The sequence below is a fragment of the Brachyhypopomus gauderio genome, unplaced genomic scaffold (assembly GCF_052324685.1).
Source record: "Brachyhypopomus gauderio isolate BG-103 unplaced genomic scaffold, BGAUD_0.2 sc171, whole genome shotgun sequence".
Taxonomy (NCBI): Eukaryota; Metazoa; Chordata; class Actinopteri; order Gymnotiformes; family Hypopomidae; genus Brachyhypopomus; species Brachyhypopomus gauderio.
The window spans coordinates 141,636-169,245 of NW_027506992.1; the positions used below are offsets into that span (position 1 = coordinate 141,636).

Consider the following 27,610-nt stretch of genomic DNA (forward strand, 5'->3'; position numbering starts at 1 on the left):
TTCTGTGTCGGTATGGGGCAGGCTTCCTAACTATCTGCTTGGTCAAGTCATACTTACTGGGCACTTTACGTATCTGACAATGTGCGTGTGTGTTTTAACTTTGTAACTGACTCTCTTGGCTGTTTTAGCTTGTAGGGTTACATTTTGAGGTATAAACATCAAAAAGGCTTGGGCTTGGGCTTGGGCTTGGGGGTGGAGTTATTTAGGTCCATGCCTAAGGGGCGTGTCCTTCTTGATCTCTGAGGGATCATAGTGATACCAGAGGAATTTCTCAGACCTGCCCTTTTGCAGAGCCCTTTTCCTGGCACAAGGAGTTATAAGCACGCCCCTGCATATCGTCTACTGTGCTTGCTACGGCAGCACATATACTAAAATTGGATCGATACAGAGAAGATTAGCATGGCCCCTGCGAAAGGATGACACGCAAATCCGTGAAGCGCTCCACATTTTGAAGAACCTGGAGAAATGGCACGGCAATCCTGCGGCGTTGAACTTCTGCCGACCGAGATTCGAGCCGGTACTGTTTTTATTCTCAAATCTGCTGGCTTGTCTCGTGGTCAAGGTCGATTGGCAGAAACAGCATAGGGTAGAAATACCACTTGCGACTGAGTGAATCAAGATAAGGCACTAGGGATATAGGTAAAGCAGTGTGATTGTCAGCAGGAATATACTATCCAATAGCACTATGCAAAGAGCCTATGTTTCAGCTGTGGTTTAAATATTGAAATCAGGAATATATCAGGACACCTCTCTCTGGAGCTAGGGATCGGTCCATGAACAACTGAACCATGCTTGCCAGAGCTGGCAAAACAACATGCAGCAGGGGTTGTAGAGGGTGGAACATGTAAGGACTTTTGTCCATTGCAGAGTTTTGTGTTGTAGACTGGAGTTTTCTTCAGTCCCGTCCCATACCTTTAATAGAATTCCCACCCCTTGACCTGGAGCCCCACCCACCATATTACCCATCCCACCCCACCATGTCAGGTTTTGCCCCGCCCTCCATTTTGCCCTACTTCCTTTTCTGTGTCGGTATGGGGCAGGCTTCCTAACTATCTGCTTGGTCAAGTCATACTTACTGGGCACTTTACGTATCTGACAATGTGCGTGTGTGCTTTAACTTTGTAACTGACTCTCTTGGCTGTTTTAGCTTGTAGGGTTACATTTTGAGGTATAAACATCAAAAAGGCTTGGGCTTGGGCTTGGGCTTGGGGGTGGAGTTATTTAGGTCCATGCCTAAGGGGCGTGTCCTTCTTGATCTCTGAGGGATCATAGTGATACCAGAGGAATTTCTCAGACCTGCCCTTTTGCAGAGCCCTTTTCCTGGCACAAGGAGTTATAAGCACGCCCCTGCATATCGTCTACTGTGCTTGCTACGGCAGCACATATACTAAAATTGGATCGATACAGAGAAGATTAGCATGGCCCCTGCGAAAGGATGACACGCAAATCCGTGAAGCGCTCCACATTTTGAAGAACCTGGAGAAATGGCACGGCAATCCTGCGGCGTTGACCTTCTGCCGACCGAGATTCGAGCCGGTACTGTTTTTATTCTCAAATCTGCTGGCTTGTCTCGTGGTCAAGGTCGATTGGCAGAAACAGCATAGGGTAGAAATACCACTTGCGACTGAGTGAATCAAGATAAGGCACTAGGGATATAGGTAAAGCAGTGTGATTGTCAGCAGGAATATACTATCCAATAGCACTATGCAAAGAGCCTATGTTTCAGCTGTGGTTTAAATATTGAAATCAGGAATATATCAGGACACCTCTCTCTGGAGCTAGGGATCAGTCCATGAACAACTGAACCATGCTTGCCAGAGCTGGCAAAACAACATGCAGCAGGGGTTGTAGAGGGTGGAACATGTAAGGACTTTTGTCCATTGCAGAGTTTTGTGTTGTAGACTGGAGTTTTCTTCAGTCCCGTCCCATACCTTTAATAGAATTCCCACCCCTTGACCTGGAGCCCCACCCACCATATTACCCATCCCACCCCACCCTGTCAGGTTTTGCCCCGCCCTCCATTTTGCCCTACTTCCTTTTCTGTGTCGGTATGGGGCAGGCTTCCTAACTATCTGCTTGGTCAAGTCATACTTACTGGGCACTTTACGTATCTGACAATGTGCGTGTGTGTTTTAACTTTGTAACTGACTCTCTTGGCTGTTTTAGCTTGTAGGGTTACATTTTGAGGTATAAACATCAAAAAGGCTTGGGCTTGGTCTTGGGCTTGGGCTTGGGGGTGGAGTTATTTAGGTCCATGCCTAAGGGGCGTGTCCTTCTTGATCTCTGAGGGATCATAGTGATACCAGAGGAATTTCTCAGACCTGCCCTTTTGCAGAGCCCTTTTCCTGGCACAAGGAGTTATAAGCACGCCCCTGCATATCGTCTACTGTGCTTGCTACGGCAGCACATATACTAAAATTGGATCGATACAGAGAAGATTAGCATGGCCCCTGCGAAAGGATGACACGCAAATCCGTGAAGCGCTCCACATTTTGAAGAACCTGGAGAAATGGCACGGCAATCCTGCGGCGTTGACCTTCTGCCGACCGAGATTCGAGCCGGTACTGTTTTTATTCTCAAATCTGCTGGCTTGTCTCGTGGTCAAGGTCGATTGGCAGAAACAGCATAGGGTAGAAATACCACTTGCGACTGAGTGAATCAAGATAAGGCACTAGGGATATAGGTAAAGCAGTGTGATTGTCAGCAGGAATATACTATCCAATAGCACTATGCAAAGAGCCTATGTTTCAGCTGTGGTTTAAATATTGAAATCAGGAATATATCAGGACACCTCTCTCTGGAGCTAGGGATCAGTCCATGAACAACTGAACCATGCTTGCCAGAGCTGGCAAAACAACATGCAGCAGGGGTTGTAGAGGGTGGAACATGTAAGGACTTTTGTCCATTGCAGAGTTTTGTGTTGTAGACTGGAGTTTTCTTCAGTCCCGTCCCATACCTTTAATAGAATTCCCACCCCTTGACCTGGAGCCCCACCCACCATATTACCCATCCCACCCCACCCTGTCAGGTTTTGCCCCGCCCTCCATTTTGCCCTACTTCCTTTTCTGTGTCGGTATGGGGCAGGCTTCCTAACTATCTGCTTGGTCAAGTCATACTTACTGGGCACTTTACGTATCTGACAATGTGCGTGTGTGCTTTAACTTTGTAACTGACTCTCTTGGCTGTTTTAGCTTGTAGGGTTACATTTTGAGGTATAAACATCAAAAAGGCTTGGGCTTGGGCTTGGGCTTGGGGGTGGAGTTATTTAGGTCCATGCCTAAGGGGCGTGTCCTTCTTGATCTCTGAGGGATCATAGTGATACCAGAGGAATTTCTCAGACCTGCCCTTTTGCAGAGCCCTTTTCCTGGCACAAGGAGTTATAAGCACGCCCCTGCATATCGTCTACTGTGCTTGCTACGGCAGCACATATACTAAAATTGGATCGATACAGAGAAGATTAGCATGGCCCCTGCGAAAGGATGACACGCAAATCCGTGAAGCGCTCCACATTTTGAAGAACCTGGAGAAATGGCACGGCAATCCTGCGGCGTTGACCTTCTGCCGACCGAGATTCGAGCCGGTACTGTTTTTATTCTCAAATCTGCTGGCTTGTCTCGTGGTCAAGGTCGATTGGCAGAAACAGCATAGGGTAGAAATACCACTTGCGACTGAGTGAATCAAGATAAGGCACTAGGGATATAGGTAAAGCAGTGTGATTGTCAGCAGGAATATACTATCCAATAGCACTATGCAAAGAGCCTATGTTTCAGCTGTGGTTTAAATATTGAAATCAGGAATATATCAGGACACCTCTCTCTGGAGCTAGGGATCAGTCCATGAACAACTGAACCATGCTTGCCAGAGCTGGCAAAACAACATGCAGCAGGGGTTGTAGAGGGTGGAACATGTAAGGACTTTTGTCCATTGCAGAGTTTTGTGTTGTAGACTGGAGTTTTCTTCAGTCCCGTCCCATACCTTTAATAGAATTCCCACCCCTTGACCTGGAGCCCCACCCACCATATTACCCATCCCACCCCACCCTGTCAGGTTTTGCCCCGCCCTCCATTTTGCCCTACTTCCTTTTCTGTGTCGGTATGGGGCAGGCTTCCTAACTATCTGCTTGGTCAAGTCATACTTACTGGGCACTTTACGTATCTGACAATGTGCGTGTGTGCTTTAACTTTGTAACTGACTCTCTTGGCTGTTTTAGCTTGTAGGGTTACATTTTGAGGTATAAACATCAAAAAGGCTTGGGCTTGGGCTTGGGCTTGGGGGTGGAGTTATTTAGGTCCATGCCTAAGGGGCGTGTCCTTCTTGATCTCTGAGGGATCATAGTGATACCAGAGGAATTTCTCAGACCTGCCCTTTTGCAGAGCCCTTTTCCTGGCACAAGGAGTTATAAGCACGCCCCTGCATATCGTCTACTGTGCTTGCTATGGCAGCACATATACTAAAATTGGATCGATACAGAGAAGATTAGCATGGCCCCTGCGAAAGGATGACACGCAAATCCGTGAAGCGCTCCACATTTTGAAGAACCTGGAGAAATGGCACGGCAATCCTGCGGCGTTGACCTTCTGCCGACCGAGATTCGAGCCGGTACTGTTTTTATTCTCAAATCTGCTGGCTTGTCTCGTGGTCAAGGTCGATTGGCAGAAACAGCATAGGGTAGAAATACCACTTGCGACTGAGTGAATCAAGATAAGGCACTAGGGATATAGGTAAAGCAGTGTGATTGTCAGCAGGAATATACTATCCAATAGCACTATGCAAAGAGCCTATGTTTCAGCTGTGGTTTAAATATTGAAATCAGGAATATATCAGGACACCTCTCTCTGGAGCTAGGGATCAGTCCATGAACAACTGAACCATGCTTGCCAGAGCTGGCAAAACAACATGCAGCAGGGGTTGTAGAGGGTGGAACATGTAAGGACTTTTGTCCATTGCAGAGTTTTGTGTTGTAGACTGGAGTTTTCTTCAGTCCCGTCCCATACCTTTAATAGAATTCCCACCCCTTGACCTGGAGCCCCACCCACCATATTACCCATCCCACCCCACCCTGTCAGGTTTTGCCCCGCCCTCCATTTTGCCCTACTTCCTTTTCTGTGTCGGTATGGGGCAGGCTTCCTAACTATCTGCTTGGTCAAGTCATACTTACTGGGCACTTTACGTATCTGACAATGTGCGTGTGTGTTTTAACTTTGTAACTGACTCTCTTGGCTGTTTTAGCTTGTAGGGTTACATTTTGAGGTATAAACATCAAAAAGGCTTGGGCTTGGGCTTGGGCTTGGGCTTGGGGGTGGAGTTATTTAGGTCCATGCCTAAGGGGCGTGTCCTTCTTGATCTCTGAGGGATCATAGTGATACCAGAGGAATTTCTCAGACCTGCCCTTTTGCAGAGCCCTTTTCCTGGCACAAGGAGTTATAAGCACGCCCCTGCATATCGTCTACTGTGCTTGCTACGGCAGCACATATACTAAAATTGGATCGATACAGAGAAGATTAGCATGGCCCCTGCGAAAGGATGACACGCAAATCCGTGAAGCGCTCCACATTTTGAAGAACCTGGAGAAATGGCACGGCAATCCTGCGGCGTTGACCTTCTGCCGACCGAGATTCGAGCCGGTACTGTTTTTATTCTCAAATCTGCTGGCTTGTCTCGTGGTCAAGGTCGATTGGCAGAAACAGCATAGGGTAGAAATACCACTTGCGACTGAGTGAATCAAGATAAGGCACTAGGGATATAGGTAAAGCAGTGTGATTGTCAGCAGGAATATACTATCCAATAGCACTATGCAAAGAGCCTATGTTTCAGCTGTGGTTTAAATATTGAAATCAGGAATATATCAGGACACCTCTCTCTGGAGCTAGGGATCAGTCCATGAACAACTGAACCATGCTTGCCAGAGCTGGCAAAACAACATGCAGCAGGGGTTGTAGAGGGTGGAACATGTAAGGACTTTTGTCCATTGCAGAGTTTTGTGTTGTAGACTGGAGTTTTCTTCAGTCCCGTCCCATACCTTTAATAGAATTCCCACCCCTTGACCTGGAGCCCCACCCACCATATTACCCATCCCACCCCACCCTGTCAGGTTTTGCCCCGCCCTCCATTTTGCCCTACTTCCTTTTCTGTGTCGGTATGGGGCAGGCTTCCTAACTATCTGCTTGGTCAAGTCATACTTACTGGGCACTTTACGTATCTGACAATGTGCGTGTGTGTTTTAACTTTGTAACTGACTCTCTTGGCTGTTTTAGCTTGTAGGGTTACATTTTGAGGTATAAACATCAAAAAGGCTTGGGCTTGGTCTTGGGCTTGGGCTTGGGGGTGGAGTTATTTAGGTCCATGCCTAAGGGGCGTGTCCTTCTTGATCTCTGAGGGATCATAGTGATACCAGAGGAATTTCTCAGACCTGCCCTTTTGCAGAGCCCTTTTCCTGGCACAAGGAGTTATAAGCACGCCCCTGCATATTGTCTACTGTGCTTGCTACGGCAGCACATATACTAAAATTGGATCGATACAGAGAAGATTAGCATGGCCCCTGCGAAAGGATGACACGCAAATCCGTGAAGCGCTCCACATTTTGAAGAACCTGGAGAAATGGCACGGCAATCCTGCGGCGTTGACCTTCTGCCGACCGAGATTCGAGCCGGTACTGTTTTTATTCTCAAATCTGCTGGCTTGTCTCGTGGTCAAGGTCGATTGGCAGAAACAGCATAGGGTAGAAATACCACTTGCGACTGAGTGAATCAAGATAAGGCACTAGGGATATAGGTAAAGCAGTGTGATTGTCAGCAGGAATATACTATCCAATAGCACTATGCAAAGAGCCTATGTTTCAGCTGTGGTTTAAATATTGAAATCAGGAATATATCAGGACACCTCTCTCTGGAGCTAGGGATCAGTCCATGAACAACTGAACCATGCTTGCCAGAGCTGGCAAAACAACATGCAGCAGGGGTTGTAGAGGGTGGAACATGTAAGGACTTTTGTCCATTGCAGAGTTTTGTGTTGTAGACTGGAGTTTTCTTCAGTCCCGTCCCATACCTTTAATAGAATTCCCACCCCTTGACCTGGAGCCCCACCCACCATATTACCCATCCCACCCCACCCTGTCAGGTTTTGCCCCGCCCTCCATTTTGCCCTACTTCCTTTTCTGTGTCGGTATGGGGCAGGCTTCCTAACTATCTGCTTGGTCAAGTCATACTTACTGGGCACTTTACGTATCTGACAATGTGCGTGTGTGTTTTAACTTTGTAACTGACTCTCTTGGCTGTTTTAGCTTGTAGGGTTACATTTTGAGGTATAAACATCAAAAAGGCTTGGGCTTGGTCTTGGGCTTGGGCTTGGGGGTGGAGTTATTTAGGTCCATGCCTAAGGGGCGTGTCCTTCTTGATCTCTGAGGGATCATAGTGATACCAGAGGAATTTCTCAGACCTGCCCTTTTGCAGAGCCCTTTTCCTGGCACAAGGAGTTATAAGCACGCCCCTGCATATCGTCTACTGTGCTTGCTACGGCAGCACATATACTAAAATTGGATCGATACAGAGAAGATTAGCATGGCCCCTGCGAAAGGATGACACGCAAATCCGTGAAGCGCTCCACATTTTGAAGAACCTGGAGAAATGGCACGGCAATCCTGCGGCGTTGACCTTCTGCCGACCGAGATTCGAGCCGGTACTGTTTTTATTCTCAAATCTGCTGGCTTGTCTCGTGGTCAAGGTCGATTGGCAGAAACAGCATAGGGTAGAAATACCACTTGCGACTGAGTGAATCAAGATAAGGCACTAGGGATATAGGTAAAGCAGTGTGATTGTCAGCAGGAATATACTATCCAATAGCACTATGCAAAGAGCCTATGTTTCAGCTGTGGTTTAAATATTGAAATCAGGAATATATCAGGACACATCTCTCTGGAGCTAGGGATCAGTCCATGAACAACTGAACCATGCTTGCCAGAGCTGGCAAAACAACATGCAGCAGGGGTTGTAGAGGGTGGAACATGTAAGGACTTTTGTCCATTGCAGAGTTTTGTGTTGTAGACTGGAGTTTTCTTCAGTCCCGTCCCATACCTTTAATAGAATTCCCACCCCTTGACCTGGAGCCCCACCCACCATATTACCCATCCCACCCCACCCTGTCAGGTTTTGCCCCGCCCTCCATTTTGCCCTACTTCCTTTTCTGTGTCGGTATGGGGCAGGCTTCCTAACTATCTGCTTGGTCAAGTCATACTTACTGGGCACTTTACGTATCTGACAATGTGCGTGTGTGCTTTAACTTTGTAACTGACTCTCTTGGCTGTTTTAGCTTGTAGGGTTACATTTTGAGGTATAAACATCAAAAAGGCTTGGGCTTGGTCTTGGGCTTGGGCTTGGGGGTGGAGTTATTTAGGTCCATGCCTAAGGGGCGTGTCCTTCTTGATCTCTGAGGGATCATAGTGATACCAGAGGAATTTCTCAGACCTGCCCTTTTGCAGAGCCCTTTTCCTGGCACAAGGAGTTATAAGCACGCCCCTGCATATCGTCTACTGTGCTTGCTACGGCAGCACATATACTAAAATTGGATCGATACAGAGAAGATTAGCATGGCCCCTGCGAAAGGATGACACGCAAATCCGTGAAGCGCTCCACATTTTGAAGAACCTGGAGAAATGGCACGGCAATCCTGCGGCGTTGACCTTCTGCCGACCGAGATTCGAGCCGGTACTGTTTTTATTCTCAAATCTGCTGGCTTGTCTCGTGGTCAAGGTCGATTGGCAGAAACAGCATAGGGTAGAAATACCACTTGCGACTGAGTGAATCAAGATAAGGCACTAGGGATATAGGTAAAGCAGTGTGATTGTCAGCAGGAATATACTATCCAATAGCACTATGCAAAGAGCCTATGTTTCAGCTGTGGTTTAAATATTGAAATCAGGAATATATCAGGACACCTCTCTCTGGAGCTAGGGATCAGTCCATGAACAACTGAACCATGCTTGCCAGAGCTGGCAAAACAACATGCAGCAGGGGTTGTAGAGGGTGGAACATGTAAGGACTTTTGTCCATTGCAGAGTTTTGTGTTGTAGACTGGAGTTTTCTTCAGTCCCGTCCCATACCTTTAATAGAATTCCCACCCCTTGACCTGGAGCCCCACCCACCATATTACCCATCCCACCCCACCCTGTCAGGTTTTGCCCCGCCCTCCATTTTGCCCTACTTCCTTTTCTGTGTCGGTATGGGGCAGGCTTCCTAACTATCTGCTTGGTCAAGTCATACTTACTGGGCACTTTACGTATCTGACAATGTGCGTGTGTGCTTTAACTTTGTAACTGACTCTCTTGGCTGTTTTAGCTTGTAGGGTTACATTTTGAGGTATAAACATCAAAAAGGCTTGGGCTTGGGCTTGGGCTTGGGGGTGGAGTTATTTAGGTCCATGCCTAAGGGGCGTGTCCTTCTTGATCTCTGAGGGATCATAGTGATACCAGAGGAATTTCTCAGACCTGCCCTTTTGCAGAGCCCTTTTCCTGGCACAAGGAGTTATAAGCACGCCCCTGCATATCGTCTACTGTGCTTGCTACGGCAGCACATATACTAAAATTGGATCGATACAGAGAAGATTAGCATGGCCCCTGCGAAAGGATGACACGCAAATCCGTGAAGCGCTCCACATTTTGAAGAACCTGGAGAAATGGCACGGCAATCCTGCGGCGTTGACCTTCTGCCGACCGAGATTCGAGCCGGTACTGTTTTTATTCTCAAATCTGCTGGCTTGTCTCGTGGTCAAGGTCGATTGGCAGAAACAGCATAGGGTAGAAATACCACTTGCGACTGAGTGAATCAAGATAAGGCACTAGGGATATAGGTAAAGCAGTGTGATTGTCAGCAGGAATATACTATCCAATAGCACTATGCAAAGAGCCTATGTTTCAGCTGTGGTTTAAATATTGAAATCAGGAATATATCAGGACACCTCTCTCTGGAGCTAGGGATCAGTCCATGAACAACTGAACCATGCTTGCCAGAGCTGGCAAAACAACATGCAGCAGGGGTTGTAGAGGGTGGAACATGTAAGGACTTTTGTCCATTGCAGAGTTTTGTGTTGTAGACTGGAGTTTTCTTCAGTCCCGTCCCATACCTTTAATAGAATTCCCACCCCTTGACCTGGAGCCCCACCCACCATATTACCCATCCCACCCCACCCTGTCAGGTTTTGCCCCGCCCTCCATTTTGCCCTACTTCCTTTTCTGTGTCGGTATGGGGCAGGCTTCCTAACTATCTGCTTGGTCAAGTCATACTTACTGGGCACTTTACGTATCTGACAATGTGCGTGTGTGCTTTAACTTTGTAACTGACTCTCTTGGCTGTTTTAGCTTGTAGGGTTACATTTTGAGGTATAAACATCAAAAAGGCTTGGGCTTGGGCTTGGGCTTGGGGGTGGAGTTATTTAGGTCCATGCCTAAGGGGCGTGTCCTTCTTGATCTCTGAGGGATCATAGTGATACCAGAGGAATTTCTCAGACCTGCCCTTTTGCAGAGCCCTTTTCCTGGCACAAGGAGTTATAAGCACGCCCCTGCATATCGTCTACTGTGCTTGCTATGGCAGCACATATACTAAAATTGGATCGATACAGAGAAGATTAGCATGGCCCCTGCGAAAGGATGACACGCAAATCCGTGAAGCGCTCCACATTTTGAAGAACCTGGAGAAATGGCACGGCAATCCTGCGGCGTTGACCTTCTGCCGACCGAGATTCGAGCCGGTACTGTTTTTATTCTCAAATCTGCTGGCTTGTCTCGTGGTCAAGGTCGATTGGCAGAAACAGCATAGGGTAGAAATACCACTTGCGACTGAGTGAATCAAGATAAGGCACTAGGGATATAGGTAAAGCAGTGTGATTGTCAGCAGGAATATACTATCCAATAGCACTATGCAAAGAGCCTATGTTTCAGCTGTGGTTTAAATATTGAAATCAGGAATATATCAGGACACCTCTCTCTGGAGCTAGGGATCAGTCCATGAACAACTGAACCATGCTTGCCAGAGCTGGCAAAACAACATGCAGCAGGGGTTGTAGAGGGTGGAACATGTAAGGACTTTTGTCCATTGCAGAGTTTTGTGTTGTAGACTGGAGTTTTCTTCAGTCCCGTCCCATACCTTTAATAGAATTCCCACCCCTTGACCTGGAGCCCCACCCACCATATTACCCATCCCACCCCACCCTGTCAGGTTTTGCCCCGCCCTCCATTTTGCCCTACTTCCTTTTCTGTGTCGGTATGGGGCAGGCTTCCTAACTATCTGCTTGGTCAAGTCATACTTACTGGGCACTTTACGTATCTGACAATGTGCGTGTGTGTTTTAACTTTGTAACTGACTCTCTTGGCTGTTTTAGCTTGTAGGGTTACATTTTGAGGTATAAACATCAAAAAGGCTTGGGCTTGGGCTTGGGCTTGGGCTTGGGGGTGGAGTTATTTAGGTCCATGCCTAAGGGGCGTGTCCTTCTTGATCTCTGAGGGATCATAGTGATACCAGAGGAATTTCTCAGACCTGCCCTTTTGCAGAGCCCTTTTCCTGGCACAAGGAGTTATAAGCACGCCCCTGCATATCGTCTACTGTGCTTGCTACGGCAGCACATATACTAAAATTGGATCGATACAGAGAAGATTAGCATGGCCCCTGCGAAAGGATGACACGCAAATCCGTGAAGCGCTCCACATTTTGAAGAACCTGGAGAAATGGCACGGCAATCCTGCGGCGTTGACCTTCTGCCGACCGAGATTCGAGCCGGTACTGTTTTTATTCTCAAATCTGCTGGCTTGTCTCGTGGTCAAGGTCGATTGGCAGAAACAGCATAGGGTAGAAATACCACTTGCGACTGAGTGAATCAAGATAAGGCACTAGGGATATAGGTAAAGCAGTGTGATTGTCAGCAGGAATATACTATCCAATAGCACTATGCAAAGAGCCTATGTTTCAGCTGTGGTTTAAATATTGAAATCAGGAATATATCAGGACACCTCTCTCTGGAGCTAGGGATCAGTCCATGAACAACTGAACCATGCTTGCCAGAGCTGGCAAAACAACATGCAGCAGGGGTTGTAGAGGGTGGAACATGTAAGGACTTTTGTCCATTGCAGAGTTTTGTGTTGTAGACTGGAGTTTTCTTCAGTCCCGTCCCATACCTTTAATAGAATTCCCACCCCTTGACCTGGAGCCCCACCCACCATATTACCCATCCCACCCCACCCTGTCAGGTTTTGCCCCGCCCTCCATTTTGCCCTACTTCCTTTTCTGTGTCGGTATGGGGCAGGCTTCCTAACTATCTGCTTGGTCAAGTCATACTTACTGGGCACTTTACGTATCTGACAATGTGCGTGTGTGTTTTAACTTTGTAACTGACTCTCTTGGCTGTTTTAGCTTGTAGGGTTACATTTTGAGGTATAAACATCAAAAAGGCTTGGGCTTGGTCTTGGGCTTGGGCTTGGGGGTGGAGTTATTTAGGTCCATGCCTAAGGGGCGTGTCCTTCTTGATCTCTGAGGGATCATAGTGATACCAGAGGAATTTCTCAGACCTGCCCTTTTGCAGAGCCCTTTTCCTGGCACAAGGAGTTATAAGCACGCCCCTGCATATTGTCTACTGTGCTTGCTACGGCAGCACATATACTAAAATTGGATCGATACAGAGAAGATTAGCATGGCCCCTGCGAAAGGATGACACGCAAATCCGTGAAGCGCTCCACATTTTGAAGAACCTGGAGAAATGGCACGGCAATCCTGCGGCGTTGACCTTCTGCCGACCGAGATTCGAGCCGGTACTGTTTTTATTCTCAAATCTGCTGGCTTGTCTCGTGGTCAAGGTCGATTGGCAGAAACAGCATAGGGTAGAAATACCACTTGCGACTGAGTGAATCAAGATAAGGCACTAGGGATATAGGTAAAGCAGTGTGATTGTCAGCAGGAATATACTATCCAATAGCACTATGCAAAGAGCCTATGTTTCAGCTGTGGTTTAAATATTGAAATCAGGAATATATCAGGACACCTCTCTCTGGAGCTAGGGATCAGTCCATGAACAACTGAACCATGCTTGCCAGAGCTGGCAAAACAACATGCAGCAGGGGTTGTAGAGGGTGGAACATGTAAGGACTTTTGTCCATTGCAGAGTTTTGTGTTGTAGACTGGAGTTTTCTTCAGTCCCGTCCCATACCTTTAATAGAATTCCCACCCCTTGACCTGGAGCCCCACCCACCATATTACCCATCCCACCCCACCCTGTCAGGTTTTGCCCCGCCCTCCATTTTGCCCTACTTCCTTTTCTGTGTCGGTATGGGGCAGGCTTCCTAACTATCTGCTTGGTCAAGTCATACTTACTGGGCACTTTACGTATCTGACAATGTGCGTGTGTGTTTTAACTTTGTAACTGACTCTCTTGGCTGTTTTAGCTTGTAGGGTTACATTTTGAGGTATAAACATCAAAAAGGCTTGGGCTTGGTCTTGGGCTTGGGCTTGGGGGTGGAGTTATTTAGGTCCATGCCTAAGGGGCGTGTCCTTCTTGATCTCTGAGGGATCATAGTGATACCAGAGGAATTTCTCAGACCTGCCCTTTTGCAGAGCCCTTTTCCTGGCACAAGGAGTTATAAGCACGCCCCTGCATATCGTCTACTGTGCTTGCTACGGCAGCACATATACTAAAATTGGATCGATACAGAGAAGATTAGCATGGCCCCTGCGAAAGGATGACACGCAAATCCGTGAAGCGCTCCACATTTTGAAGAACCTGGAGAAATGGCACGGCAATCCTGCGGCGTTGACCTTCTGCCGACCGAGATTCGAGCCGGTACTGTTTTTATTCTCAAATCTGCTGGCTTGTCTCGTGGTCAAGGTCGATTGGCAGAAACAGCATAGGGTAGAAATACCACTTGCGACTGAGTGAATCAAGATAAGGCACTAGGGATATAGGTAAAGCAGTGTGATTGTCAGCAGGAATATACTATCCAATAGCACTATGCAAAGAGCCTATGTTTCAGCTGTGGTTTAAATATTGAAATCAGGAATATATCAGGACACCTCTCTCTGGAGCTAGGGATCAGTCCATGAACAACTGAACCATGCTTGCCAGAGCTGGCAAAACAACATGCAGCAGGGGTTGTAGAGGGTGGAACATGTAAGGACTTTTGTCCATTGCAGAGTTTTGTGTTGTAGACTGGAGTTTTCTTCAGTCCCGTCCCATACCTTTAATAGAATTCCCACCCCTTGACCTGGAGCCCCACCCACCATATTACCCATCCCACCCCACCCTGTCAGGTTTTGCCCCGCCCTCCATTTTGCCCTACTTCCTTTTCTGTGTCGGTATGGGGCAGGCTTCCTAACTATCTGCTTGGTCAAGTCATACTTACTGGGCACTTTACGTATCTGACAATGTGCGTGTGTGCTTTAACTTTGTAACTGACTCTCTTGGCTGTTTTAGCTTGTAGGGTTACATTTTGAGGTATAAACATCAAAAAGGCTTGGGCTTGGTCTTGGGCTTGGGCTTGGGGGTGGAGTTATTTAGGTCCATGCCTAAGGGGCGTGTCCTTCTTGATCTCTGAGGGATCATAGTGATACCAGAGGAATTTCTCAGACCTGCCCTTTTGCAGAGCCCTTTTCCTGGCACAAGGAGTTATAAGCACGCCCCTGCATATCGTCTACTGTGCTTGCTACGGCAGCACATATACTAAAATTGGATCGATACAGAGAAGATTAGCATGGCCCCTGCGAAAGGATGACACGCAAATCCGTGAAGCGCTCCACATTTTGAAGAACCTGGAGAAATGGCACGGCAATCCTGCGGCGTTGACCTTCTGCCGACCGAGATTCGAGCCGGTACTGTTTTTATTCTCAAATCTGCTGGCTTGTCTCGTGGTCAAGGTCGATTGGCAGAAACAGCATAGGGTAGAAATACCACTTGCGACTGAGTGAATCAAGATAAGGCACTAGGGATATAGGTAAAGCAGTGTGATTGTCAGCAGGAATATACTATCCAATAGCACTATGCAAAGAGCCTATGTTTCAGCTGTGGTTTAAATATTGAAATCAGGAATATATCAGGACACCTCTCTCTGGAGCTAGGGATCAGTCCATGAACAACTGAACCATGCTTGCCAGAGCTGGCAAAACAACATGCAGCAGGGGTTGTAGAGGGTGGAACATGTAAGGACTTTTGTCCATTGCAGAGTTTTGTGTTGTAGACTGGAGTTTTCTTCAGTCCCGTCCCATACCTTTAATAGAATTCCCACCCCTTGACCTGGAGCCCCACCCACCATATTACCCATCCCACCCCACCCTGTCAGGTTTTGCCCCGCCCTCCATTTTGCCCTACTTCCTTTTCTGTGTCGGTATGGGGCAGGCTTCCTAACTATCTGCTTGGTCAAGTCATACTTACTGGGCACTTTACGTATCTGACAATGTGCGTGTGTGCTTTAACTTTGTAACTGACTCTCTTGGCTGTTTTAGCTTGTAGGGTTACATTTTGAGGTATAAACATCAAAAAGGCTTGGGCTTGGGCTTGGGCTTGGGGGTGGAGTTATTTAGGTCCATGCCTAAGGGGCGTGTCCTTCTTGATCTCTGAGGGATCATAGTGATACCAGAGGAATTTCTCAGACCTGCCCTTTTGCAGAGCCCTTTTCCTGGCACAAGGAGTTATAAGCACGCCCCTGCATATCGTCTACTGTGCTTGCTACGGCAGCACATATACTAAAATTGGATCGATACAGAGAAGATTAGCATGGCCCCTGCGAAAGGATGACACGCAAATCCGTGAAGCGCTCCACATTTTGAAGAACCTGGAGAAATGGCACGGCAATCCTGCGGCGTTGACCTTCTGCCGACCGAGATTCGAGCCGGTACTGTTTTTATTCTCAAATCTGCTGGCTTGTCTCGTGGTCAAGGTCGATTGGCAGAAACAGCATAGGGTAGAAATACCACTTGCGACTGAGTGAATCAAGATAAGGCACTAGGGATATAGGTAAAGCAGTGTGATTGTCAGCAGGAATATACTATCCAATAGCACTATGCAAAGAGCCTATGTTTCAGCTGTGGTTTAAATATTGAAATCAGGAATATATCAGGACACCTCTCTCTGGAGCTAGGGATCAGTCCATGAACAACTGAACCATGCTTGCCAGAGCTGGCAAAACAACATGCAGCAGGGGTTGTAGAGGGTGGAACATGTAAGGACTTTTGTCCATTGCAGAGTTTTGTGTTGTAGACTGGAGTTTTCTTCAGTCCCGTCCCATACCTTTAATAGAATTCCCACCCCTTGACCTGGAGCCCCACCCACCATATTACCCATCCCACCCCACCCTGTCAGGTTTTGCCCCGCCCTCCATTTTGCCCTACTTCCTTTTCTGTGTCGGTATGGGGCAGGCTTCCTAACTATCTGCTTGGTCAAGTCATACTTACTGGGCACTTTACGTATCTGACAATGTGCGTGTGTGCTTTAACTTTGTAACTGACTCTCTTGGCTGTTTTAGCTTGTAGGGTTACATTTTGAGGTATAAACATCAAAAAGGCTTGGGCTTGGGCTTGGGCTTGGGGGTGGAGTTATTTAGGTCCATGCCTAAGGGGCGTGTCCTTCTTGATCTCTGAGGGATCATAGTGATACCAGAGGAATTTCTCAGACCTGCCCTTTTGCAGAGCCCTTTTCCTGGCACAAGGAGTTATAAGCACGCCCCTGCATATCGTCTACTGTGCTTGCTATGGCAGCACATATACTAAAATTGGATCGATACAGAGAAGATTAGCATGGCCCCTGCGAAAGGATGACACGCAAATCCGTGAAGCGCTCCACATTTTGAAGAACCTGGAGAAATGGCACGGCAATCCTGCGGCGTTGACCTTCTGCCGACCGAGATTCGAGCCGGTACTGTTTTTATTCTCAAATCTGCTGGCTTGTCTCGTGGTCAAGGTCGATTGGCAGAAACAGCATAGGGTAGAAATACCACTTGCGACTGAGTGAATCAAGATAAGGCACTAGGGATATAGGTAAAGCAGTGTGATTGTCAGCAGGAATATACTATCCAATAGCACTATGCAAAGAGCCTATGTTTCAGCTGTGGTTTAAATATTGAAATCAGGAATATATCAGGACACCTCTCTCTGGAGCTAGGGATCAGTCCATGAACAACTGAACCATGCTTGCCAGAGCTGGCAAAACAACATGCAGCAGGGGTTGTAGAGGGTGGAACATGTAAGGACTTTTGTCCATTGCAGAGTTTTGTGTTGTAGACTGGAGTTTTCTTCAGTCCCGTCCCATACCTTTAATAGAATTCCCACCCCTTGACCTGGAGCCCCACCCACCATATTACCCATCCCACCCCACCCTGTCAGGTTTTGCCCCGCCCTCCATTTTGCCCTACTTCCTTTTCTGTGTCGGTATGGGGCAGGCTTCCTAACTATCTGCTTGGTCAAGTCATACTTACTGGGCACTTTACGTATCTGACAATGTGCGTGTGTGTTTTAACTTTGTAACTGACTCTCTTGGCTGTTTTAGCTTGTAGGGTTACATTTTGAGGTATAAACATCAAAAAGGCTTGGGCTTGGGCTTGGGCTTGGGCTTGGGGGTGGAGTTATTTAGGTCCATGCCTAAGGGGCGTGTCCTTCTTGATCTCTGAGGGATCATAGTGATACCAGAGGAATTTCTCAGACCTGCCCTTTTGCAGAGCCCTTTTCCTGGCACAAGGAGTTATAAGCACGCCCCTGCATATCGTCTACTGTGCTTGCTACGGCAGCACATATACTAAAATTGGATCGATACAGAGAAGATTAGCATGGCCCCTGCGAAAGGATGACACGCAAATCCGTGAAGCGCTCCACATTTTGAAGAACCTGGAGAAATGGCACGGCAATCCTGCGGCGTTGACCTTCTGCCGACCGAGATTCGAGCCGGTACTGTTTTTATTCTCAAATCTGCTGGCTTGTCTCGTGGTCAAGGTCGATTGGCAGAAACAGCATAGGGTAGAAATACCACTTGCGACTGAGTGAATCAAGATAAGGCACTAGGGATATAGGTAAAGCAGTGTGATTGTCAGCAGGAATATACTATCCAATAGCACTATGCAAAGAGCCTATGTTTCAGCTGTGGTTTAAATATTGAAATCAGGAATATATCAGGACACCTCTCTCTGGAGCTAGGGATCAGTCCATGAACAACTGAACCATGCTTGCCAGAGCTGGCAAAACAACATGCAGCAGGGGTTGTAGAGGGTGGAACATGTAAGGACTTTTGTCCATTGCAGAGTTTTGTGTTGTAGACTGGAGTTTTCTTCAGTCCCGTCCCATACCTTTAATAGAATTCCCACCCCTTGACCTGGAGCCCCACCCACCATATTACCCATCCCACCCCACCCTGTCAGGTTTTGCCCCGCCCTCCATTTTGCCCTACTTCCTTTTCTGTGTCGGTATGGGGCAGGCTTCCTAACTATCTGCTTGGTCAAGTCATACTTACTGGGCACTTTACGTATCTGACAATGTGCGTGTGTGTTTTAACTTTGTAACTGACTCTCTTGGCTGTTTTAGCTTGTAGGGTTACATTTTGAGGTATAAACATCAAAAAGGCTTGGGCTTGGTCTTGGGCTTGGGCTTGGGGGTGGAGTTATTTAGGTCCATGCCTAAGGGGCGTGTCCTTCTTGATCTCTGAGGGATCATAGTGATACCAGAGGAATTTCTCAGACCTGCCCTTTTGCAGAGCCCTTTTCCTGGCACAAGGAGTTATAAGCACGCCCCTGCATATTGTCTACTGTGCTTGCTACGGCAGCACATATACTAAAATTGGATCGATACAGAGAAGATTAGCATGGCCCCTGCGAAAGGATGACACGCAAATCCGTGAAGCGCTCCACATTTTGAAGAACCTGGAGAAATGGCACGGCAATCCTGCGGCGTTGACCTTCTGCCGACCGAGATTCGAGCCGGTACTGTTTTTATTCTCAAATCTGCTGGCTTGTCTCGTGGTCAAGGTCGATTGGCAGAAACAGCATAGGGTAGAAATACCACTTGCGACTGAGTGAATCAAGATAAGGCACTAGGGATATAGGTAAAGCAGTGTGATTGTCAGCAGGAATATACTATCCAATAGCACTATGCAAAGAGCCTATGTTTCAGCTGTGGTTTAAATATTGAAATCAGGAATATATCAGGACACCTCTCTCTGGAGCTAGGGATCAGTCCATGAACAACTGAACCATGCTTGCCAGAGCTGGCAAAACAACATGCAGCAGGGGTTGTAGAGGGTGGAACATGTAAGGACTTTTGTCCATTGCAGAGTTTTGTGTTGTAGACTGGAGTTTTCTTCAGTCCCGTCCCATACCTTTAATAGAATTCCCACCCCTTGACCTGGAGCCCCACCCACCATATTACCCATCCCACCCCACCCTGTCAGGTTTTGCCCCGCCCTCCATTTTGCCCTACTTCCTTTTCTGTGTCGGTATGGGGCAGGCTTCCTAACTATCTGCTTGGTCAAGTCATACTTACTGGGCACTTTACGTATCTGACAATGTGCGTGTGTGTTTTAACTTTGTAACTGACTCTCTTGGCTGTTTTAGCTTGTAGGGTTACATTTTGAGGTATAAACATCAAAAAGGCTTGGGCTTGGTCTTGGGCTTGGGCTTGGGGGTGGAGTTATTTAGGTCCATGCCTAAGGGGCGTGTCCTTCTTGATCTCTGAGGGATCATAGTGATACCAGAGGAATTTCTCAGACCTGCCCTTTTGCAGAGCCCTTTTCCTGGCACAAGGAGTTATAAGCACGCCCCTGCATATCGTCTACTGTGCTTGCTACGGCAGCACATATACTAAAATTGGATCGATACAGAGAAGATTAGCATGGCCCCTGCGAAAGGATGACACGCAAATCCGTGAAGCGCTCCACATTTTGAAGAACCTGGAGAAATGGCACGGCAATCCTGCGGCGTTGACCTTCTGCCGACCGAGATTCGAGCCGGTACTGTTTTTATTCTCAAATCTGCTGGCTTGTCTCGTGGTCAAGGTCGATTGGCAGAAACAGCATAGGGTAGAAATACCACTTGCGACTGAGTGAATCAAGATAAGGCACTAGGGATATAGGTAAAGCAGTGTGATTGTCAGCAGGAATATACTATCCAATAGCACTATGCAAAGAGCCTATGTTTCAGCTGTGGTTTAAATATTGAAATCAGGAATATATCAGGACACCTCTCTCTGGAGCTAGGGATCAGTCCATGAACAACTGAACCATGCTTGCCAGAGCTGGCAAAACAACATGCAGCAGGGGTTGTAGAGGGTGGAACATGTAAGGACTTTTGTCCATTGCAGAGTTTTGTGTTGTAGACTGGAGTTTTCTTCAGTCCCGTCCCATACCTTTAATAGAATTCCCACCCCTTGACCTGGAGCCCCACCCACCATATTACCCATCCCACCCCACCCTGTCAGGTTTTGCCCCGCCCTCCATTTTGCCCTACTTCCTTTTCTGTGTCGGTATGGGGCAGGCTTCCTAACTATCTGCTTGGTCAAGTCATACTTACTGGGCACTTTACGTATCTGACAATGTGCGTGTGTGCTTTAACTTTGTAACTGACTCTCTTGGCTGTTTTAGCTTGTAGGGTTACATTTTGAGGTATAAACATCAAAAAGGCTTGGGCTTGGTCTTGGGCTTGGGCTTGGGGGTGGAGTTATTTAGGTCCATGCCTAAGGGGCGTGTCCTTCTTGATCTCTGAGGGATCATAGTGATACCAGAGGAATTTCTCAGACCTGCCCTTTTGCAGAGCCCTTTTCCTGGCACAAGGAGTTATAAGCACGCCCCTGCATATCGTCTACTGTGCTTGCTACGGCAGCACATATACTAAAATTGGATCGATACAGAGAAGATTAGCATGGCCCCTGCGAAAGGATGACACGCAAATCCGTGAAGCGCTCCACATTTTGAAGAACCTGGAGAAATGGCACGGCAATCCTGCGGCGTTGACCTTCTGCCGACCGAGATTCGAGCCGGTACTGTTTTTATTCTCAAATCTGCTGGCTTGTCTCGTGGTCAAGGTCGATTGGCAGAAACAGCATAGGGTAGAAATACCACTTGCGACTGAGTGAATCAAGATAAGGCACTAGGGATATAGGTAAAGCAGTGTGATTGTCAGCAGGAATATACTATCCAATAGCACTATGCAAAGAGCCTATGTTTCAGCTGTGGTTTAAATATTGAAATCAGGAATATATCAGGACACCTCTCTCTGGAGCTAGGGATCAGTCCATGAACAACTGAACCATGCTTGCCAGAGCTGGCAAAACAACATGCAGCAGGGGTTGTAGAGGGTGGAACATGTAAGGACTTTTGTCCATTGCAGAGTTTTGTGTTGTAGACTGGAGTTTTCTTCAGTCCCGTCCCATACCTTTAATAGAATTCCCACCCCTTGACCTGGAAACCCACCCACCATATTACCCATCCCACCCCACCCTGTCAGGTTTTGCCCCGCCCTCCATTTTGCCCTACTTCCTTTTCTGTGTCGGTATGGGGCAGGCTTCCTAACTATCTGCTTGGTCAAGTCATACTTACTGGGCACTTTACGTATCTGACAATGTGCGTGTGTGCTTTAACTTTGTAACTGACTCTCTTGGCTGTTTTAGCTTGTAGGGTTACATTTTGAGGTATAAACATCAAAAAGGCTTGGGCTTGGGCTTGGGCTTGGGGGTGGAGTTATTTAGGTCCATGCCTAAGGGGCGTGTCCTTCTTGATCTCTGAGGGATCATAGTGATACCAGAGGAATTTCTCAGACCTGCCCTTTTGCAGAGCCCTTTTCCTGGCACAAGGAGTTATAAGCACGCCCCTGCATATCGTCTACTGTGCTTGCTACGGCAGCACATATACTAAAATTGGATCGATACAGAGAAGATTAGCATGGCCCCTGCGAAAGGATGACACGCAAATCCGTGAAGCGCTCCACATTTTGAAGAACCTGGAGAAATGGCACGGCAATCCTGCGGCGTTGACCTTCTGCCGACCGAGATTCGAGCCGGTACTGTTTTTATTCTCAAATCTGCTGGCTTGTCTCGTGGTCAAGGTCGATTGGCAGAAACAGCATAGGGTAGAAATACCACTTGCGACTGAGTGAATCAAGATAAGGCACTAGGGATATAGGTAAAGCAGTGTGATTGTCAGCAGGAATATACTATCCAATAGCACTATGCAAAGAGCCTATGTTTCAGCTGTGGTTTAAATATTGAAATCAGGAATATATCAGGACACCTCTCTCTGGAGCTAGGGATCAGTCCATGAACAACTGAACCATGCTTGCCAGAGCTGGCAAAACAACATGCAGCAGGGGTTGTAGAGGGTGGAACATGTAAGGACTTTTGTCCATTGCAGAGTTTTGTGTTGTAGACTGGAGTTTTCTTCAGTCCCGTCCCATACCTTTAATAGAATTCCCACCCCTTGACCTGGAGCCCCACCCACCATATTACCCATCCCACCCCACCCTGTCAGGTTTTGCCCCGCCCTCCATTTTGCCCTACTTCCTTTTCTGTGTCGGTATGGGGCAGGCTTCCTAACTATCTGCTTGGTCAAGTCATACTTACTGGGCACTTTACGTATCTGACAATGTGCGTGTGTGTTTTAACTTTGTAACTGACTCTCTTGGCTGTTTTAGCTTGTAGGGTTACATTTTGAGGTATAAACATCAAAAAGGCTTGGGCTTGGGCTTGGGCTTGGGGGTGGAGTTATTTAGGTCCATGCCTAAGGGGCGTGTCCTTCTTGATCTCTGAGGGATCATAGTGATACCAGAGGAATTTCTCAGACCTGCCCTTTTGCAGAGCCCTTTTCCTGGCACAAGGAGTTATAAGCACGCCCCTGCATATCGTCTACTGTGCTTGCTACGGCAGCACATATACTAAAATTGGATCGATACAGAGAAGATTAGCATGGCCCCTGCGAAAGGATGACACGCAAATCCGTGAAGCGCTCCACATTTTGAAGAACCTGGAGAAATGGCACGGCAATCCTGCGGCGTTGAACTTCTGCCGACCAAGATTCGAGCCGGTACTGTTTTTATTCTCAAATCTGCTGGCTTGTCTCGTGGTCAAGGTCGATTGGCAGAAACAGCATAGGGTAGAAATACCACTTGCGACTGAGTGAATCAAGATAAGGCACTAGGGATATAGGTAAAGCAGTGTGATTGTCAGCAGGAATATACTATCCAATAGCACTATGCAAAGAGCCTATGTTTCAGCTGTGGTTTAAATATTGAAATCAGGAATATATCAGGACACCTCTCTCTGGAGCTAGGGATCGGTCCATGAACAACTGAACCATGCTTGCCAGAGCTGGCAAAACAACATGCAGCAGGGGTTGTAGAGGGTGGAACATGTAAGGACTTTTGTCCATTGCAGAGTTTTGTGTTGTAGACTGGAGTTTTCTTCAGTCCCGTCCCATACCTTTAATAGAATTCCCACCCCTTGACCTGGAGCCCCACCCACCATATTACCCATCCCACCCCACCATGTCAGGTTTTGCCCCGCCCTCCATTTTGCCCTACTTCCTTTTCTGTGTCGGTATGGGGCAGGCTTCCTAACTATCTGCTTGGTCAAGTCATACTTACTGGGCACTTTACGTATCTGACAATGTGCGTGTGTGCTTTAACTTTGTAACTGACTCTCTTGGCTGTTTTAGCTTGTAGGGTTACATTTTGAGGTATAAACATCAAAAAGGCTTGGGCTTGGGCTTGGGCTTGGGGGTGGAGTTATTTAGGTCCATGCCTAAGGGGCGTGTCCTTCTTGATCTCTGAGGGATCATAGTGATACCAGAGGAATTTCTCAGACCTGCCCTTTTGCAGAGCCCTTTTCCTGGCACAAGGAGTTATAAGCACGCCCCTGCATATCGTCTACTGTGCTTGCTACGGCAGCACATATACTAAAATTGGATCGATACAGAGAAGATTAGCATGGCCCCTGCGAAAGGATGACACGCAAATCCGTGAAGCGCTCCACATTTTGAAGAACCTGGAGAAATGGCACGGCAATCCTGCGGCGTTGACCTTCTGCCGACCGAGATTCGAGCCGGTACTGTTTTTATTCTCAAATCTGCTGGCTTGTCTCGTGGTCAAGGTCGATTGGCAGAAACAGCATAGGGTAGAAATACCACTTGCGACTGAGTGAATCAAGATAAGGCACTAGGGATATAGGTAAAGCAGTGTGATTGTCAGCAGGAATATACTATCCAATAGCACTATGCAAAGAGCCTATGTTTCAGCTGTGGTTTAAATATTGAAATCAGGAATATATCAGGACACCTCTCTCTGGAGCTAGGGATCAGTCCATGAACAACTGAACCATGCTTGCCAGAGCTGGCAAAACAACATGCAGCAGGGGTTGTAGAGGGTGGAACATGTAAGGACTTTTGTCCATTGCAGAGTTTTGTGTTGTAGACTGGAGTTTTCTTCAGTCCCGTCCCATACCTTTAATAGAATTCCCACCCCTTGACCTGGAGCCCCACCCACCATATTACCCATCCCACCCCACCCTGTCAGGTTTTGCCCCGCCCTCCATTTTGCCCTACTTCCTTTTCTGTGTCGGTATGGGGCAGGCTTCCTAACTATCTGCTTGGTCAAGTCATACTTACTGGGCACTTTACGTATCTGACAATGTGCGTGTGTGTTTTAACTTTGTAACTGACTCTCTTGGCTGTTTTAGCTTGTAGGGTTACATTTTGAGGTATAAACATCAAAAAGGCTTGGGCTTGGTCTTGGGCTTGGGCTTGGGGGTGGAGTTATTTAGGTCCATGCCTAAGGGGCGTGTCCTTCTTGATCTCTGAGGGATCATAGTGATACCAGAGGAATTTCTCAGACCTGCCCTTTTGCAGAGCCCTTTTCCTGGCACAAGGAGTTATAAGCACGCCCCTGCATATCGTCTACTGTGCTTGCTACGGCAGCACATATACTAAAATTGGATCGATACAGAGAAGATTAGCATGGCCCCTGCGAAAGGATGACACGCAAATCCGTGAAGCGCTCCACATTTTGAAGAACCTGGAGAAATGGCACGGCAATCCTGCGGCGTTGACCTTCTGCCGACCGAGATTCGAGCCGGTACTGTTTTTATTCTCAAATCTGCTGGCTTGTCTCGTGGTCAAGGTCGATTGGCAGAAACAGCATAGGGTAGAAATACCACTTGCGACTGAGTGAATCAAGATAAGGCACTAGGGATATAGGTAAAGCAGTGTGATTGTCAGCAGGAATATACTATCCAATAGCACTATGCAAAGAGCCTATGTTTCAGCTGTGGTTTAAATATTGAAATCAGGAATATATCAGGACACCTCTCTCTGGAGCTAGGGATCAGTCCATGAACAACTGAACCATGCTTGCCAGAGCTGGCAAAACAACATGCAGCAGGGGTTGTAGAGGGTGGAACATGTAAGGACTTTTGTCCATTGCAGAGTTTTGTGTTGTAGACTGGAGTTTTCTTCAGTCCCGTCCCATACCTTTAATAGAATTCCCACCCCTTGACCTGGAGCCCCACCCACCATATTACCCATCCCACCCCACCCTGTCAGGTTTTGCCCCGCCCTCCATTTTGCCCTACTTCCTTTTCTGTGTCGGTATGGGGCAGGCTTCCTAACTATCTGCTTGGTCAAGTCATACTTACTGGGCACTTTACGTATCTGACAATGTGCGTGTGTGCTTTAACTTTGTAACTGACTCTCTTGGCTGTTTTAGCTTGTAGGGTTACATTTTGAGGTATAAACATCAAAAAGGCTTGGGCTTGGTCTTGGGCTTGGGCTTGGGGGTGGAGTTATTTAGGTCCATGCCTAAGGGGCGTGTCCTTCTTGATCTCTGAGGGATCATAGTGATACCAGAGGAATTTCTCAGACCTGCCCTTTTGCAGAGCCCTTTTCCTGGCACAAGGAGTTATAAGCACGCCCCTGCATATCGTCTACTGTGCTTGCTACGGCAGCACATATACTAAAATTGGATCGATACAGAGAAGATTAGCATGGCCCCTGCGAAAGGATGACACGCAAATCCGTGAAGCGCTCCACATTTTGAAGAACCTGGAGAAATGGCACGGCAATCCTGCGGCGTTGACCTTCTGCCGACCGAGATTCGAGCCGGTACTGTTTTTATTCTCAAATCTGCTGGCTTGTCTCGTGGTCAAGGTCGATTGGCAGAAACAGCATAGGGTAGAAATACCACTTGCGACTGAGTGAATCAAGATAAGGCACTAGGGATATAGGTAAAGCAGTGTGATTGTCAGCAGGAATATACTATCCAATAGCACTATGCAAAGAGCCTATGTTTCAGCTGTGGTTTAAATATTGAAATCAGGAATATATCAGGACACCTCTCTCTGGAGCTAGGGATCAGTCCATGAACAACTGAACCATGCTTGCCAGAGCTGGCAAAACAACATGCAGCAGGGGTTGTAGAGGGTGGAACATGTAAGGACTTTTGTCCATTGCAGAGTTTTGTGTTGTAGACTGGAGTTTTCTTCAGTCCCGTCCCATACCTTTAATAGAATTCCCACCCCTTGACCTGGAGCCCCACCCACCATATTACCCATCCCACCCCACCCTGTCAGGTTTTGCCCCGCCCTCCATTTTGCCCTACTTCCTTTTCTGTGTCGGTATGGGGCAGGCTTCCTAACTATCTGCTTGGTCAAGTCATACTTACTGGGCACTTTACGTATCTGACAATGTGCGTGTGTGCTTTAACTTTGTAACTGACTCTCTTGGCTGTTTTAGCTTGTAGGGTTACATTTTGAGGTATAAACATCAAAAAGGCTTGGGCTTGGGCTTGGGCTTGGGGGTGGAGTTATTTAGGTCCATGCCTAAGGGGCGTGTCCTTCTTGATCTCTGAGGGATCATAGTGATACCAGAGGAATTTCTCAGACCTGCCCTTTTGCAGAGCCCTTTTCCTGGCACAAGGAGTTATAAGCACGCCCCTGCATATCGTCTACTGTGCTTGCTACGGCAGCACATATACTAAAATTGGATCGATACAGAGAAGATTAGCATGGCCCCTGCGAAAGGATGACACGCAAATCCGTGAAGCGCTCCACATTTTGAAGAACCTGGAGAAATGGCACGGCAATCCTGCGGCGTTGACCTTCTGCCGACCGAGATTCGAGCCGGTACTGTTTTTATTCTCAAATCTGCTGGCTTGTCTCGTGGTCAAGGTCGATTGGCAGAAACAGCATAGGGTAGAAATACCACTTGCGACTGAGTGAATCAAGATAAGGCACTAGGGATATAGGTAAAGCAGTGTGATTGTCAGCAGGAATATACTATCCAATAGCACTATGCAAAGAGCCTATGTTTCAGCTGTGGTTTAAATATTGAAATCAGGAATATATCAGGACACCTCTCTCTGGAGCTAGGGATCAGTCCATGAACAACTGAACCATGCTTGCCAGAGCTGGCAAAACAACATGCAGCAGGGGTTGTAGAGGGTGGAACATGTAAGGACTTTTGTCCATTGCAGAGTTTTGTGTTGTAGACTGGAGTTTTCTTCAGTCCCGTCCCATACCTTTAATAGAATTCCCACCCCTTGACCTGGAGCCCCACCCACCATATTACCCATCCCACCCCACCATGTCAGGTTTTGCCCCGCCCTCCATTTTGCCCTACTTCCTTTTCTGTG

The 27,610-nt window shown here is 47.4% G+C and overlaps 27 non-coding genes across 27 annotated transcripts; all 27 read left to right on the forward strand.

Annotated features, from left to right (window-relative positions):
- The first annotated feature begins 344 nt into the window (after positions 1–344).
- LOC143501387 (U6 spliceosomal RNA) lies at positions 345–451 on the forward strand. Its single transcript, XR_013126939.1, has one exon. It is a non-coding gene; the product is annotated as a U6 spliceosomal RNA (small nuclear RNA).
- A 912-nt stretch (positions 452–1,363) lies between these two features.
- LOC143501388 (U6 spliceosomal RNA) lies at positions 1,364–1,470 on the forward strand. Its single transcript, XR_013126940.1, has one exon. It is a non-coding gene; the product is annotated as a U6 spliceosomal RNA (small nuclear RNA).
- A 918-nt stretch (positions 1,471–2,388) lies between these two features.
- LOC143501389 (U6 spliceosomal RNA) lies at positions 2,389–2,495 on the forward strand. The gene has a single exon (XR_013126941.1). It is a non-coding gene; the product is annotated as a U6 spliceosomal RNA (small nuclear RNA).
- Positions 2,496–3,407: 912 nt separating this feature from the next.
- On the forward strand, positions 3,408–3,514 carry LOC143501390 (U6 spliceosomal RNA). The gene has a single exon (XR_013126942.1). It is a non-coding gene; the product is annotated as a U6 spliceosomal RNA (small nuclear RNA).
- A 912-nt stretch (positions 3,515–4,426) lies between these two features.
- LOC143501354 (U6 spliceosomal RNA) lies at positions 4,427–4,533 on the forward strand. The gene has a single exon (XR_013126911.1). It is a non-coding gene; the product is annotated as a U6 spliceosomal RNA (small nuclear RNA).
- A 918-nt stretch (positions 4,534–5,451) lies between these two features.
- Positions 5,452–5,558, forward strand: LOC143501391 (U6 spliceosomal RNA). The gene has a single exon (XR_013126943.1). It is a non-coding gene; the product is annotated as a U6 spliceosomal RNA (small nuclear RNA).
- A 918-nt stretch (positions 5,559–6,476) lies between these two features.
- On the forward strand, positions 6,477–6,583 carry LOC143501392 (U6 spliceosomal RNA). Its single transcript, XR_013126944.1, has one exon. It is a non-coding gene; the product is annotated as a U6 spliceosomal RNA (small nuclear RNA).
- Positions 6,584–7,501: 918 nt separating this feature from the next.
- On the forward strand, positions 7,502–7,608 carry LOC143501393 (U6 spliceosomal RNA). Its single transcript, XR_013126945.1, has one exon. It is a non-coding gene; the product is annotated as a U6 spliceosomal RNA (small nuclear RNA).
- Positions 7,609–8,526: 918 nt separating this feature from the next.
- Positions 8,527–8,633, forward strand: LOC143501394 (U6 spliceosomal RNA). Its single transcript, XR_013126946.1, has one exon. It is a non-coding gene; the product is annotated as a U6 spliceosomal RNA (small nuclear RNA).
- A 912-nt stretch (positions 8,634–9,545) lies between these two features.
- On the forward strand, positions 9,546–9,652 carry LOC143501396 (U6 spliceosomal RNA). Its single transcript, XR_013126948.1, has one exon. It is a non-coding gene; the product is annotated as a U6 spliceosomal RNA (small nuclear RNA).
- A 912-nt stretch (positions 9,653–10,564) lies between these two features.
- LOC143501356 (U6 spliceosomal RNA) lies at positions 10,565–10,671 on the forward strand. Its single transcript, XR_013126912.1, has one exon. It is a non-coding gene; the product is annotated as a U6 spliceosomal RNA (small nuclear RNA).
- A 918-nt stretch (positions 10,672–11,589) lies between these two features.
- LOC143501397 (U6 spliceosomal RNA) lies at positions 11,590–11,696 on the forward strand. The gene has a single exon (XR_013126949.1). It is a non-coding gene; the product is annotated as a U6 spliceosomal RNA (small nuclear RNA).
- Positions 11,697–12,614: 918 nt separating this feature from the next.
- LOC143501399 (U6 spliceosomal RNA) lies at positions 12,615–12,721 on the forward strand. The gene has a single exon (XR_013126950.1). It is a non-coding gene; the product is annotated as a U6 spliceosomal RNA (small nuclear RNA).
- Positions 12,722–13,639: 918 nt separating this feature from the next.
- Positions 13,640–13,746, forward strand: LOC143501400 (U6 spliceosomal RNA). Its single transcript, XR_013126951.1, has one exon. It is a non-coding gene; the product is annotated as a U6 spliceosomal RNA (small nuclear RNA).
- A 918-nt stretch (positions 13,747–14,664) lies between these two features.
- Positions 14,665–14,771, forward strand: LOC143501401 (U6 spliceosomal RNA). Its single transcript, XR_013126952.1, has one exon. It is a non-coding gene; the product is annotated as a U6 spliceosomal RNA (small nuclear RNA).
- A 912-nt stretch (positions 14,772–15,683) lies between these two features.
- Positions 15,684–15,790, forward strand: LOC143501402 (U6 spliceosomal RNA). Its single transcript, XR_013126953.1, has one exon. It is a non-coding gene; the product is annotated as a U6 spliceosomal RNA (small nuclear RNA).
- Positions 15,791–16,702: 912 nt separating this feature from the next.
- Positions 16,703–16,809, forward strand: LOC143501357 (U6 spliceosomal RNA). The gene has a single exon (XR_013126913.1). It is a non-coding gene; the product is annotated as a U6 spliceosomal RNA (small nuclear RNA).
- Positions 16,810–17,727: 918 nt separating this feature from the next.
- Positions 17,728–17,834, forward strand: LOC143501403 (U6 spliceosomal RNA). The gene has a single exon (XR_013126954.1). It is a non-coding gene; the product is annotated as a U6 spliceosomal RNA (small nuclear RNA).
- Positions 17,835–18,752: 918 nt separating this feature from the next.
- LOC143501404 (U6 spliceosomal RNA) lies at positions 18,753–18,859 on the forward strand. The gene has a single exon (XR_013126955.1). It is a non-coding gene; the product is annotated as a U6 spliceosomal RNA (small nuclear RNA).
- Positions 18,860–19,777: 918 nt separating this feature from the next.
- On the forward strand, positions 19,778–19,884 carry LOC143501405 (U6 spliceosomal RNA). The gene has a single exon (XR_013126956.1). It is a non-coding gene; the product is annotated as a U6 spliceosomal RNA (small nuclear RNA).
- Positions 19,885–20,802: 918 nt separating this feature from the next.
- Positions 20,803–20,909, forward strand: LOC143501406 (U6 spliceosomal RNA). Its single transcript, XR_013126957.1, has one exon. It is a non-coding gene; the product is annotated as a U6 spliceosomal RNA (small nuclear RNA).
- A 912-nt stretch (positions 20,910–21,821) lies between these two features.
- LOC143501408 (U6 spliceosomal RNA) lies at positions 21,822–21,928 on the forward strand. The gene has a single exon (XR_013126959.1). It is a non-coding gene; the product is annotated as a U6 spliceosomal RNA (small nuclear RNA).
- Positions 21,929–22,840: 912 nt separating this feature from the next.
- Positions 22,841–22,947, forward strand: LOC143501409 (U6 spliceosomal RNA). Its single transcript, XR_013126960.1, has one exon. It is a non-coding gene; the product is annotated as a U6 spliceosomal RNA (small nuclear RNA).
- A 912-nt stretch (positions 22,948–23,859) lies between these two features.
- On the forward strand, positions 23,860–23,966 carry LOC143501410 (U6 spliceosomal RNA). The gene has a single exon (XR_013126961.1). It is a non-coding gene; the product is annotated as a U6 spliceosomal RNA (small nuclear RNA).
- Positions 23,967–24,884: 918 nt separating this feature from the next.
- LOC143501411 (U6 spliceosomal RNA) lies at positions 24,885–24,991 on the forward strand. The gene has a single exon (XR_013126962.1). It is a non-coding gene; the product is annotated as a U6 spliceosomal RNA (small nuclear RNA).
- A 918-nt stretch (positions 24,992–25,909) lies between these two features.
- LOC143501412 (U6 spliceosomal RNA) lies at positions 25,910–26,016 on the forward strand. Its single transcript, XR_013126963.1, has one exon. It is a non-coding gene; the product is annotated as a U6 spliceosomal RNA (small nuclear RNA).
- Positions 26,017–26,928: 912 nt separating this feature from the next.
- On the forward strand, positions 26,929–27,035 carry LOC143501413 (U6 spliceosomal RNA). Its single transcript, XR_013126964.1, has one exon. It is a non-coding gene; the product is annotated as a U6 spliceosomal RNA (small nuclear RNA).
- The last annotated feature ends 575 nt before the right edge of the window (positions 27,036–27,610 follow it).